This window comes from Protopterus annectens, chromosome 2.part0 (genome assembly GCF_019279795.1).
Source record: "Protopterus annectens isolate FY-2018-M chromosome 2.part0, PAN1.0, whole genome shotgun sequence".
Classification (NCBI taxonomy): Eukaryota; Metazoa; Chordata; order Ceratodontiformes; family Protopteridae; genus Protopterus; species Protopterus annectens.
In genome coordinates this window covers 1,360,509,883-1,360,524,412 of record NC_056728.1, presented here as the reverse complement: position 1 = coordinate 1,360,524,412, position 14,530 = coordinate 1,360,509,883, and positions in this window count along the sequence as shown.

Here is a 14,530-nt window from a genome sequence, read left to right as displayed (position 1 = left end):
GTACCAGTGCTATTGCCTGTCTATAAGATGGATATGTCGTACATGTGGCAATGGAGCAATTGTCTCATGTACACATTCAATGCTCACCTCCCGACATACCACACTACAGCCTGTGGGGGATGCAGTTATGCAGCCCTGCTGGGGGTAATGCTGTCACCAACCCTGACTGCACCTGATAGTCATGTGGGGATGTGTAACATTCGCAACACACCACACTCATCACATAGTCTCACATGATCTCCACCACAGGGCACACATACAAGGACAACGTGTGCAGTACCTCTCCATACTCTGTGTAGGCACCAGAGGAAGCCCCCATATGGAACACAACATCACCAACTTATAGCCCACAGACTCATGTGTGCCCATCACATACAGCCAATAGTGTGTTATAACATACACAACACACCAGTCATAGGTGACTCTGTAGGCGGTCACACTGCAGTTCCACACAGCAGGCTACACAAGGCGATAGTCACATCTTGCTGTCGGGTAACTGGTTCTGCAACATGGCCTATGCACCCATGCCACACCTCACCAGGTACGCTGTGACTTGTCATTCTCCATGTTAGTGTGACTGCCCTGAGATGCCACTTCATAGACTACGTGTGCAGGGACATGTAATAGCTCGCCAGTCTTGTAGCCCTGAAGGTGTGGGCCAAGCCCTGAGGAGCATTATGCATTCATCCAGACCCGATACCACTGTACAATGCCTGACTGTGTCACTTCAGCAGTTGTCTATGCTTCTGCTGTCATTCCACAGGCATCTGGTATCTGTCCGCTTTGACTGACCTGGTCAAACACAATGCTTTGGCACAGATGACCTGCACCTGTCAGCCCTGGGAGTACAGCTCACATGCAGGGCTCTTGCTGCTTCTATACTGCCTGTCTTGCACAGTTTCCAATAACAGTCACGGGCAGAATGGGAACTGGCAAGCACGACATGGGGTCATGTGACACAATGCTTGCATCTTCCTCTGTGATGCACGCAGGCAAGGCACACCTTAGAATGCACCACTCCAATATCTCTGCAGTTACTGGGACCTGCCTCTCGTCTCTGCAGAGCACCCCTGCAATGACAGGTTATAGACAGTCCATACCTTTCAGGCACATACCTGGACTGGCACACCCACAGCTGAGGTGTTCCCACATCCCACTATGTTGTACACACATCCTGGCTTGTTACTTAGCACAATGCATCAGAGGTACTCCACATGCAACTAACTGTGTCCGGAACCAGTATACACATTGTAACAAGCTACAGATTCCACTACATACCCCATGGTTACCAGACCTCATTTGTTGGTGTACTGGACAGTAGGGCTCAGACAGCTGCTACTGATGTGTGACTGACAGTAACCCATACTTAACTGGGATAGCCACTCATGTACTGACACATCCATGAGTTATAACCTCCACTCGGCTGGATAAACCCATACACACCATCTCCAAGACCAACTTTAACCTTGATATGAACACTACCAACATGTGACTGGTGTTCCACACCTGTGGTCATCCCCTCATTGGTGGATTCCGAACATATGCTAATCAACCTTGTTAGCCACATCCCAGCACCACACCCTTCACGGCATACACAGTACATGAGTACTACAACACCTACTACAGACGTCTTATGACAGCGGTTGTTAATGTCATGACACCCGTGCAGATGGACATTGCACATACAAATGCTGCAACACACCCCAGTGCACTTCAGTAGCATGTGCACAACTGCATGGATCATGCTATGCCACACAGAGCCATGATGGTACACACCAGATAACAGACGCCACTCCGGTGGTCAAGTTCCATGGACATAATGTACAACAACAGGTGGCGGCTGTTGCACAGTGGTGTACAATCCCATGGGTGGGGTAGCTCACTGGTCAGCCTTGGTAGGGCCACAGGATCCCTTGTCACATACTCCATGACTAGCTACAAAAACATTACTGCGACACATTCCAGGGTGTACCACAAGGCATTATGGTGGTATGTCAGTAGTCACTGGCAATACCCACATCTACTGTCACATACAACAGTCACTCAGGAACATTACAGACCCAGGTGATGTTAGCAACATGCTGGTGGATGGATTCAATGCTAACATTACACCCTCTCACTCACTACAGGGCCACAATCCATGCAGGAACATTGCGGTGTCCCTGCGGTCACACCTACACAGTACTAACCTGCACTCTATATGTCCTGGGACACTGGCCCCATGTCACCTTCCTAAGTCCCAGGCCATGATGTCCACAAACGTCCGAATGACATGTCTCCCCACTAGGCCACCATATTCAGTAATAGCCTTGTATCAGACATTATGGCCCCTGAAGGGCACACAGCAACATTCATCACACTCCACACAGGTGGCACCACAGTGCACGAGTGGGACTGTAGTCCTACACACCTGACTGAACTGTTCTGCATGGCTATGGGGCACATCATCAAGGACGTCATTCACAGAGACATTGTTGGGCTCCGGTCCTTTGATGCCTCCCGGGTTGGACTTGATAGGGCCAGAGCATGGCCCCTACACCTGGTGGACTCCTTTCATACAGTTACCAGGGTAGTTGATGATGGTGCGGGAGTCCACACATCCTACATTTTCCTCTCATTGCCTCTCAGCACCGTTCTCCATTCTGGTATTGATAACATACACATCCACCTGCACATCATACCCTATGTCTCAGGATGTTATGCAACGTGGCTCATGGACAGGACACACAATGAGGGTAGCATAACATAGTACCTACTGCATTTCAGTTACATTTGGCATACCACAGTCCTTAGTCATAGGGCCCCTCATGTTCAGTATATGCTTCCCTGAGGTACAGGCTAGCACAGAGGGACTTTCCCTGCCTAGCTTTACAAACCCTTGCATACAAAGTGCCATGATTGATCCACCAGCTGATACTGACTCCATCCATATGGGTGTCACTGTGACAGATACCTGATATGAATATCATGGCCTCAAGCTGCATGACACAAGGTCCATGGACATCACCTTTGCATTACACCATTCACCCACTATCACATAGGTGGAAGTCCCCTACATACGTGTCACATTGTACATCTTTGTAGTGCACACATATGTCACACCCACTACTGTGATTACCGTATTGCCACTGTGGCGTGGACATCCTTCTACATGGCCACACTTATCTGTACTGAGTGTGTAGCTGCTACATAGCCACCCATTGTTCCTCTGAACTCAAAACTTCTACACACATTCAAGGGTAAACCACCCCATTTAGAGTGTACCTTACACAACAGCTACAGCTTTACATACCACAACATTAACATGCCATGAAGTTTATTGAGCTCTGACAGCTAAGGTATGCAGCTGAACTATGGACACATTTGCATACTACATACTCAGGGGTGACCTCTGCTGAACAGACAGGGCCCATGTCCACAACAATATTAATGGATATACTCCACATACGCGACATACGCAGATGCCACTGTGAGCAACATGCTCATAGATATGTGCACACATGCAACAATGAATGGGATGTGCTTGAGGGTTACATTCCCAAACTGGACACTCACCATGCTTTGGAACATGACTCCTATGTACATCACGCAGGGACATTCAGTAGCACTGTTCATGTGATACCTCCCTTGGTGTTTGGGACACACATGTATGCCAGGGATCACTGCAGTGGCTGTACTGTGCAGAGGTGCAGGTAACACATGGCTGTGCTCATCACAGGACACTACCCTAGAGAGGTGCCACTGGTGTGAACACTGTGGTTGTGCTTACACATGGACTTACCAACTGCATAGTACCCCACTATGAACCTGTGAAGCTATTACATGTCCTTTGTGCATGGTTACTTGGTAGCCCTTCCATTTAGATTAGCTATCATGCTATTACAATGTCCCATGCCTACAAGCCATATGTATCCTGTTATTGTGTTATTGTACATGCCAATAGACGATACCTGTGGTATGCATGATATGCCTGTTATGCTGTGTAGAATATCTGACATATCTACCTACAATACTATACATTACACATATTTTACATAGTATCCCATAATGCAAAGCATTCTTGCACAGCGGGACCACCTTCGACATGTCATTGTCATTATATGCCCATACACATGCCTACTGTGACAGTATATCAACATATACTATCCCTGGCTATGGTACTTACTTGTTGGACATACCCTACCACTAACTGCGGGTTGTATGTAATTGTTCTGTTTAAAGCCCTCATGTAGCATCCCTTGTGGTGTCTGTGATGTGTACCTTGTGGCCCGCAGCTGGATGCACAGTTTCTACAAGCTTAAGTATGCTCAGCAAGACATCACTACATAAATACCTTTTCCCACATTATGCATTGCGGACACTTTTAATTAATGCATAACTAGCTATACATACAGTAAATAATTAATACAACACATGCTATACATATACGTACATACCGAGTGTTTTACATACCTTATTATCATTACGTACTTTCGTCTCTATCTCTCTTACACTGCTTACACGGGTATTTTGTATGAGCATATGATTTGAATGTCTGGCAAGTCTTCCTTATATACGTTGATACCTGTAACATGTGGTTTCCTGCCGCCTATTGGTGAGTCTGAGTGACTAATTACTTGCATATCAGCTTTGCAGCTACTACATTCACCAATTACGCGGCAACGGTGGGGTATAATTGACTTCTCCACTTGGGCGTTGGCCATTTGCCCTACCTTCGGGGAGACGGCCTGTATTGCGTTTTGTTACATGTAATTGCAACTGCTATGCATAGAGACAAGTATACTTTGGTTTCATGTCCACCGTGGATTGTGTGTGATAGCTAGAGTATGTGATTCAACATGTGGGTGTACCTGTCATCCCAACGTATGTTAACGGACTATTGCGAACAAAACCTGTAACATCGCCGTTTGTTCCATTATACAATAGCTGCAATTTTGCATGGCGCCTTTAATTGTGTCTCTCACAAGGTATGTCGACGGTTCTGCAGTTGTAATTGACTGAGTGGATGTTTGTGCTGTTATTACAGTCTGTATTACTATAGTTTCTAGTGTGGGAGATGTCGGTGGGTGTACGTACCATATACAGGTTTGTGGACCTTGCATTTCTACATATTCCATATATATATATGTGTGCGGGCTCCATCCCTTATTAAAGAGCTATCAGTTAGTAGACTTATGTTACGGGATTGTACATTGGGCCATTGTTAATTGGTTTCTATATAGTATGCAGGTGAGGTTGATACTTTCATACCTCTGGAATTGCAGCGATATGTAAAGGGATATGTCTACATGACAGCTATCCCGTGTATGTCTGTCCCAGATATTTGCAGTCATTGCGGTTGTGTTGGTAACAGAACCTCTTTGCCATGAGTTGACACCTTTTCATATGGCCATTGTTGGGCACTTCTGGGACACACAGCGGTGTTTACAGGCCAACACATAGCCACAGTCAGTACACAGGATAGCACATACTTTTATCCTCAATACATACCTATTGTTGTTGGACTTTGGCTACTTATCATATTGCATGTAACATTCACGTTTCTTACATACAAGCATAACTATTTAATGCAACTATTACATTATGTATGGGACATATTAATGTCCTACGATCTTGGACATTTGCCCTTTGTAAAGTTTTATGTCAGGACACACCTGCCCAGGGAGGGGCTGTCCCTCCCAATGTGGGACAGGTGGTGACTGTATGCCTACGGCTAGCTATACCCACACCTACCGTAATCATCTACCTCCGAGTTGGCACTAGCAGACACATGATGCGAACACACACACACATTACAGTCACACAGGGATGCACATGGCACCCTCAACACACACATAAACAGACTATGGCACTCACACACAGTTGAACACAGTACCTACGTGGACCGCAACACCGGCAGCAGTATCGAATTATCCATTCATATCATCATACTATTACTCGAGGTTGTACTGTTCTCTTTCGGTCTTTCAGCCTCGTGGTTACACATGTCGGTATGTTACACATTCCATAGTTGGTGGTATCCTAAGTATTTGTACCTCCAAGGTATTATGACTGTCGTTGACCTATCTATATATATTTGCAGATATCGCTGAATCCGTATATATCAACATATATCACTCTATCGCCCTTTCTATCTGTATTATATATATGTATATATGTGTACATAGATATATATATATATATATATATATATATATATATATATATATAAATAAAGTCAAAAAGAAAGGGAACAAACCATGGAACCAAATCAAATTTATCATGCGTTTCGCTCAAAGTCACAATGAAAAATCCACAGATAATCCAAGAAGCTTTATTCCATATAAAATGCAAATGAATGATAGGTAAGCGCTTTCGCCAAAGGCTTCATCAGACCTCATAATTAATCAAATTGTATTCACATTTAAATAGAACAAAAGGCGGGAAAATCCAAAAAACAGACAAGAACTATTAAAGTGCTAGTGCTACATAAAAACAAATAATGCACAGCAAAAGAAACTCTCTCTATTCCCTGTATATGGGCAAAATTCACATTTTAAAAAACAATTATAACTCTTCTAAAAACTGTATCTCAAGCTGAAACATATGAAAATATGTATAAATATTTATATAAAAATATATATATAAAAAATATATATACATAAATATATACATAAAGATAAAACTACCAAACCCTATTAGCAATGCGCATTAACAAACATATAAAAATTTTTTATGTATATATATATATATATATATATATATATATATATATATATATATATATATATATATATATATGCATAAAAATATGTAAAGAAAACTGATAACATAGAACTATTTCACATATAGGGTAGAATACATGACAAAATGATTACTTATGTAACCTCCGGGATCTCAAAAACGGTTTAATCGGAACCGTGGAATTCAGGCCAGGAAAGATATCTGATCTGAGTCTCATAATCCATATAGCTTCCCGTGACTCAGTATATGTTCTAATGTCCCCTCCTCTAGGATTCGGAGAAATCTGTTCTATTATACGAAAATTAAAGACATGTAACTCGCCCCCTGTAATTACATGTCTAGCCAGGGCATTAGTTCTATTACAAGTCCTGATGTTATACAAATGCTCACATATCCTTTCTTTCAGCATTCTATTTGTCTTTCCTATATAGAATGCTTGACATCCCTCACAGGTCGCTAAATAGACAACATGGGTAGATAGACAATTACCATTTACCTTGAACACATAGGATCTATGTTCTTGATGCAATATTTTATTAGATTTGTTCCCTTTTATAGGAGATTTGTGGATGACCTGTTCCTTTTGTGGACAGGTACATCCCAGGAGCTAGAATTATTCATTAGTGAGCTTAATTCATTTAGTTCATAGGTTCATAGGTTCATAGGTTCATACTAGGCTATCTGCCCAAGGGCATTTATAAGCCTAGCCCATAGTTATTTGGCTTTCGCCACCCCTTTAGTTTGAATAAAACTATGCCTATTATTTTGCTGTGCCTCTGTCAAGCAGTGACACTGAAGTAATCCCTGGGGTATATCTGCGATCCCCCATCCATTGGTCAAGATTCCTCTTGAACAAGGCCAGCGAGGTGCTCTGCCTCACATGTACCGGGATTTTGTTCCACAGCATAGGGAGTCTCTGGGTGATGAATCTGTCCCTCCAGCATGTTCTATTAATAATCGTGTCAAGGTTTAAGTCTCCCGCCCTTGTGGTTCTGAGGGATCTAGATTTTTTGAGGTGAAGCATATTCATCAAATCAGGGTTTGACATGGCCTTATATGTCAGGCACAGGTCACCTCTGAGCAAGCGGTATGAGACTGAATAGAGCTGGAGTTGCTATCTTAAATTTACACATGAATTCTCTTCAGTTAGGATTCCTTTTTTAGACATTTTTGTTGAGAGATTACCAAATGGTCTGGTTAATACTGGGGTTTATAGAAAGCCCTGCCATAAAAATGTACTGTTGCATAGGTCGAGTATGCACCCTGGATATGTGTATAGTAACATTGTTAAAGGACAAGCTATACGCGCATCGAGGTATAATCCCACTGATTTAGGGTTTCATAAAGAGATCGAAGATTTAAGTGAAAGGTTCCTAAGACGTGGTTATTTTAGCAGTGATATTTTAAAAGGTACTATAGATATTGATATACTTAGAAGAGAACGTGCAGCACCATATTTTGGAGATTTACAAATGAATAATGATCGAAGAATAGAGGACACTACACATACTCATGTTATAGATGGAATGAGTAAGGGGATAGTATATCCCATATTTTATACCAATGATGTGGGCATGATTAAAGATATTGTTAGGACACATTGGCGAGTGCTAACAGTTGATACTTCATTGAGAGATATAGTTGGAGAAACTCCTAGATTTATTTATAAAAATAAAAAGAATTTGAAGAGACTGTTATGTTACCCCAATGAACATTTGAACTATGCTTCTAATCTTGTTTATGGTACTTTTAGATGTGACAATTTGCAATTATTGTGGTCACATCAATTCAAACTATGTATTTGTCCACCCTGAGACTCATAGATCCTATGAGTTCAAGGTAAATGGTAATTGTCTATCTACCCATGTTGTCTATTTAGCGACCTGTGAGGGATGTCAAGCATTCTATATAGGAAAGACAAATATAATGCTGAAAGAAAGGATACATGAGCATTTGTATAACATCAGGACTTGTAATAGAACTAATGCCCTGGCTAGACATGTAATTACAGGGGGCGAGTTACATGCCTTTAATTTTCGTATAATAGAACAGATTTCTCCGAATCCTAGAGGAGGGGACATTAGAACATATACTGAGTCACGGGAAGCTATATGGATTATGAGACTCAGATCAGATATCTTTCCTGGCCTGAATTCCACGGTTCCGATTAAACCGTTTTTGAGATCCCGGAGGTTACATAAGTAATCATTTTGTCATGTATTCTACCCTATATGTGAAATAGTTCTATGTTATCAGTTTTCTTTACATATTTTTATGCATATATATATATATATATATATACATAAAACATTTTTTATATGTTTGTTAATGCGCATTGCTAATAGGGTTTGGTAGTTTTATCTTTATGTATATATTTATGTATATATATTTTTTATATATATTTTTTTATATAAATATTTTATACATATTTTCATATGTTTCAGCTTGAGATACAGTTTTTAGAAGAGTTATAATTGTTTTTTAAAATGTGAATTTTGCCCATATACAGGGAATAGAGAGAGTTTCTTTTGCTGTGCATTATTTGTTTTTATGTAGCACTAGCACTTTAATAGTTCTTGTCTGTTTTTTGGATTTTCCCGCCTTTTGTTCTATTTAAATGTGAATACAATTTGATTAATTATGAGGTCTGATGAAGCCTTTGGCGAAAGCGCTTACCTATTGTTCATTTGCATTTTATATGGAATAAAGCTTCTTGGATTAAATGTGGATTTTTCATTGTGACTTTGAGTGAAACGCATGATAAATTTGATTTGGTTCCATGGTTTGTTCCCTTTGTTTTTGAATTTATTTATAGTTATTTTTGCTTGCTACGAAGGGGCATTCACTCCGCTTAGGCACTTATTGGATTTTGTAATATATATATATATATATATATATATATATATATATATATATATATATATCTGACGGGAAAGTGACAGGCAAGCTACACTTTTCATTGTGTACTTGTTGGTGTATACTGTTTCATGGACTACACACGTTTGTGTCTGTACCTGTCACATTACACACCTGGCATAGGTTAGGGTTGCCAGCTGTCCCACTCTGCGAGGGACAGTCCCTCTTTGGGCAGTTGTGTCCTGCAAAATATTTGTAAACATGGCAAATGTCCTGTGATATTAGAACATACTTATTTCCTATAGTTTATGTAATAATCGCATAATACAGTTATTCTGTATCTGAACCAACAAACAGAATACATAAGTAAACATTACAAGAATGAGTTTTTATCTAGGCAAAACAGTGCAGTTCTGCTTTCTGTACTGGCCGGGTGTACGTGTCGGCCTGCAGACATCTGACGTATGTCCCACATTAGTACTTTGAAGAGGTGGCAACCCTGCCATAGGTACATCTTGCCTAGCAATAGTGTTAGGTGATTCTATACATGATTGCGTGTTCTACACCTGGCAGTGGTCGTTTTACCCTTCAGAGCAGGCGCTATTAGTACAGAGGTATATAATGCTGGTTTCACCTGTTCTGGACATCATTCACCGTGATCTGTGCGATATTCGGAGTAGCTTATTCCTGTTTTGCACATATCCATATAGTCATATTTAAACGTTGCTTACCAGCAGTGGGCAATGCATATTCCCGGTTACGTGTGCTAAACATATGGATCTGATGACCTGCATCCGACATGCATTACTCATGCCTTCGGGATTACGTTACATCCCTTGCAGGACGTGGGACCGGGAACATGCATGATGGTCACTGCATTTAACATATGGCCATCTGGGATATGTACACGTGTTATGTCGTTTTGTACGTGGAGTACACTACAGCTGTTACTCCATACTGCATTCACATGGGTAACTCAGTTAGTTTACATATTGATGAGTCCAGTTAATGGTATGTCCATGTGATGTTTACTGTATGTGCTCCGGCATTGGGTATGTATATCACAGTGAGCCACACACGATACTGTGCTACACCTTCAAACGACCGTGGGTGGAGCATGCTGGGGTGACGAATACCTGTCATGGGTACACCCCATGCCTTGACACAACATCCATGATTATATTATGTGGAGCCCCTCATTAACGCAGCAGGGACTCCATGCTGAGTGTCTGCAGAAAAGTGCTTAAACACATGTGCTCCCATGATTGTCTCTGCTCCTCTACGCGACAGTTGGTTACTCGATGTTGTGGTGACAGCAGACACAGTTTTCCCCTTTTGGTGTATGGCCTCTGACAATCGGCCATGTACCCACCGATGTACCTGGGTACCTATACACACAGCACCAACATATGCTGATAGGTGCATGTACTGTTCAGGTGTTGACATTCCGTGTTTCAATAGCTGTTGTGTGTACAATGTTTCTGGGCTGCCTATGTAGGATTCACACAGTGGGCCACCTATACATTACAATTTACAGGTGGTCGTGCTTGTGTGCCATCCATTTTACTGTGTGTGCAGGTGGAGAGGTGTGTCAGTCTGTAGGGGCCTACACTGTCAGCGTATGTGCTATACGTTCCCTCTTTGCCAAGGCGTAGGCATATTGGGCACAGTTCCATCTGCCTACTGGGGCTGGCACAGTGTGTTCATGGTCTGAATCCCTCTGTGCCTGTGATGGCCTTGGCAAATGCGATGGGCTATGAGGGCCTTCACCATTTTGTCCCTGCTGCAGCTGTTTCCGCAGGATCATATTATGTAGCATGGCACATACTATGACGATGTGGGCACATGTGCCTGGAGAGTACTGCAAGGCTCCACCAGATGTGTCCAAGCACCAGAACCATGATTTCAGCATCCCGAACACACGCTCTATGATGATTCTGGTTTGTGCGTGTGCCTGATTATGGCGTTCTTGCATGGGTGTGTGTGCATTTCTGATGGGAGTCATCATCCATGGCTCCAGTGCATAGCCAGCATCCCCCACAAGGTGGCCATGTGGGATGTCCCCCCTGACAAATACCTGATACAGTTGTGAGGCATGCCAGATATGGGAGTCATGATAGCTTCCAGGGCTGCCAGCACACACATCCATGATTATGCCCTTGGGCATTGCACACGACCTGGCAGTTGATGGAGTGGAATCCCTTGCGGTTTATGTAGCACCTACCATGCTCACCGGGTGGTGACTTGATTTGTATGTGCGTGCAGTCTATCGCACCCAGTACCTCCACGTAGTGTGCTACACGGTGAAAGTGACGCATATTGCTGGCCAACTCCTCCTGAGTTTGGGGGGAATATATATGCTCATTGGCATGTGGTAACATGGCATCCAGGAACTGGTGTTGTACCCTGGATGCTGATGCCTGTGAGATCCCCATTATATCTCCAGTTGGCCTTTGGAAGGTACCTGTGGCTAGTATTCGCATGCTTACACATACCTTCCTGTCCACTGGGATGGGTTCCCCTCTGTTATTTCTGGTTCTCAGGCGTGGCCGGCACAGCTCCACTATTTGCTGTAAGATGTCCCTGTCCACCCTGTAATGCTCTACTATCTCCAGTTCATGTAGCCCCTGGTAGGTTACCCTTGGTCTGAACAATCGTCTCCTCCTCCTGGGCCTGCGGTGGTTGTCAGAATCATCCTCCACAACACCGTCAGTCTCTAACACATGCTGATGAATCACAGCTATGGCAGCTCCCAACATGTACATTTTAAATGTTCCCCGTGTGTTTACACCTATGGTGCAATGTTTGGGAATTCACAGGTGTGTGTAGGGTGCTTTCACACTTTATACTATTGTGCTGTGAACACCGATGATGTCATAGGGTGTGTATGTATGATCATAGCTACAGGATATCTTATGTGTTTTACTACCGGAAATACTATTGTGGTGCCTTTGGAGTTGAGTTATATTTGGCTGCCGTGCATTACCTCTTGACCTTCCCTTTACATTTCTGCACATTCCACCTACCATTTTCTGGCATGCATATGGCAGCCTGCTTTAATTTGTACTTTCCTAGACCTGGCGTATCTTGCGTAATGTGTGCTATTGCCAGTCTACTGTCAGTTTGCTTTGCTCTGCTATGACAGATCTCCTATCTTTGCAATCCAATGCCTCCCCTCCTTTCTTTGCATTCCAATGCCTCCCCTATCCTGTTTTGCAGGTTTCTGAAAGCAGACTTGACAGCTGCCGTCGATTGGCTGCCGTGAGTTGATTGGTGTTGATTGCTCATTAGTATGCCAATTACCCTATTTCGGCATTTCCTTCTTTTCTTCCCCTGACCTTCCTGTTTGTGCTATTGTTCGCGCCGCATGCATCCGCTTACTAGGTTTTGGGCACGTTTTCATCCCCATACACATGCACTTTTGGGCACCATGTGTGCTCTCAACTAAACGATTCTATACCTTCCTCCCCACCCCTGTCCTGCAGCTTTGCTTAGCAATGGACAGGCCAGATTTGCATTGCTCCAATGTGCTTACTGCTACGGTGGCACACCCCTCTGCTGATGTCATGTATCTCCTCTGAGCCACTCCTCGGTGTTATAGCGCTGCGCCATATGGTTCAACCTTCATCCGGTGGGACATTTGTGATTCAGTATTATCTGCCTTATTTGCATGGCATTGACTACTAATTCATAGTTACCGCGCCGAACACTGTCGCAGGCCCTTAGCAATCCTTGCACCTTGGTTGTGGTGTTCCATGCCTACCATTGTGTATTATGGTGTACACCTGATTTGTTTTACATTGCGATTTTATGACATTTTTATATATTTTCTTTATGTTCCAGTTTGCGCACACATGCCCTGCGGTTGTACTTTGCATTACTGTGGACATGACATTAAAGTTGTTTTTTAGGTGTTGTGCATCCTTTCTTATGCCATTGGCTGTGTATTTAGCCATTGACATATGTTAACTTTGTAATACATGAGTCTGGTCCACTTCCATAGCTCAGATGTTCTGTTTGGGAAAATGTAAACCGTGTTTTTTGGTTTACATTTCCGTGGCCTTACGCTACACCTGCACCACTTCATGGATCGCTATATGCCTTCATTTGCATGGTGCGACACTGCGCATGGGGTGATTAGCATACCTATGCCGAGGGCTGCGCAGTTCTGGCGTACGCCGGTAGTGCACATGGTATTGGCTCATACCTGAATCGCTCGACGGCCATATTTGGCGTTATTCCGCCTACGCTACACCTGCGCCTGGCGCAAGCTTCATGAATCCTGGGGTCTTTCTTTAATGTTATGTACAGATTATCATGCCTCCTCATTCTTCCTCCTCCCATTTATCCCTGTCACTTTTCCTTCCCTATCTGTGCTTTGTTTTGGAAATTAAAAAAAAAATCTCTTAAAAGATATATGAATAGTGAGATTTTGATAGTGGTTGTTCCAGGCACTGCCTCATTTTTACAGTGAACATTTTACACCAGATGTGAAAGGTAAGTAAAACTCTTGAAACTTTATTACACCATTATGATGTCACATATCTTTGCATATGAAAAGAGTCAATAATCCCCTTTAATAAACTTATTCACATTATAAAGAGCTGAAAATAGTTTCACATTTTCTTGTACTCACCCATTTATTTGTTTAGACTTAAAAAGGTCACTTTGCTTTTTATTCTTAAATGTCTTTAGTCATAATTTTAAGAAATAAAATATGGGGTTGCCCTTCTGATTTCAAGAACAAAAGAAGGAACTATCTACAGTTAAAAAGTTAACTTTATTTTTTATTCTTATATCTGTGATCATAGTTGGGTCATAGTTTGCTGAGACATTCTTCTGATTTCATGCCCAGAATAAAGTGCTATTGAATACTCATACCATACTGATTTTCCTTGATGCAAATAATAAGTGAAAAAATAAATTCATAGTTAACAAAATTCAGTGCTGT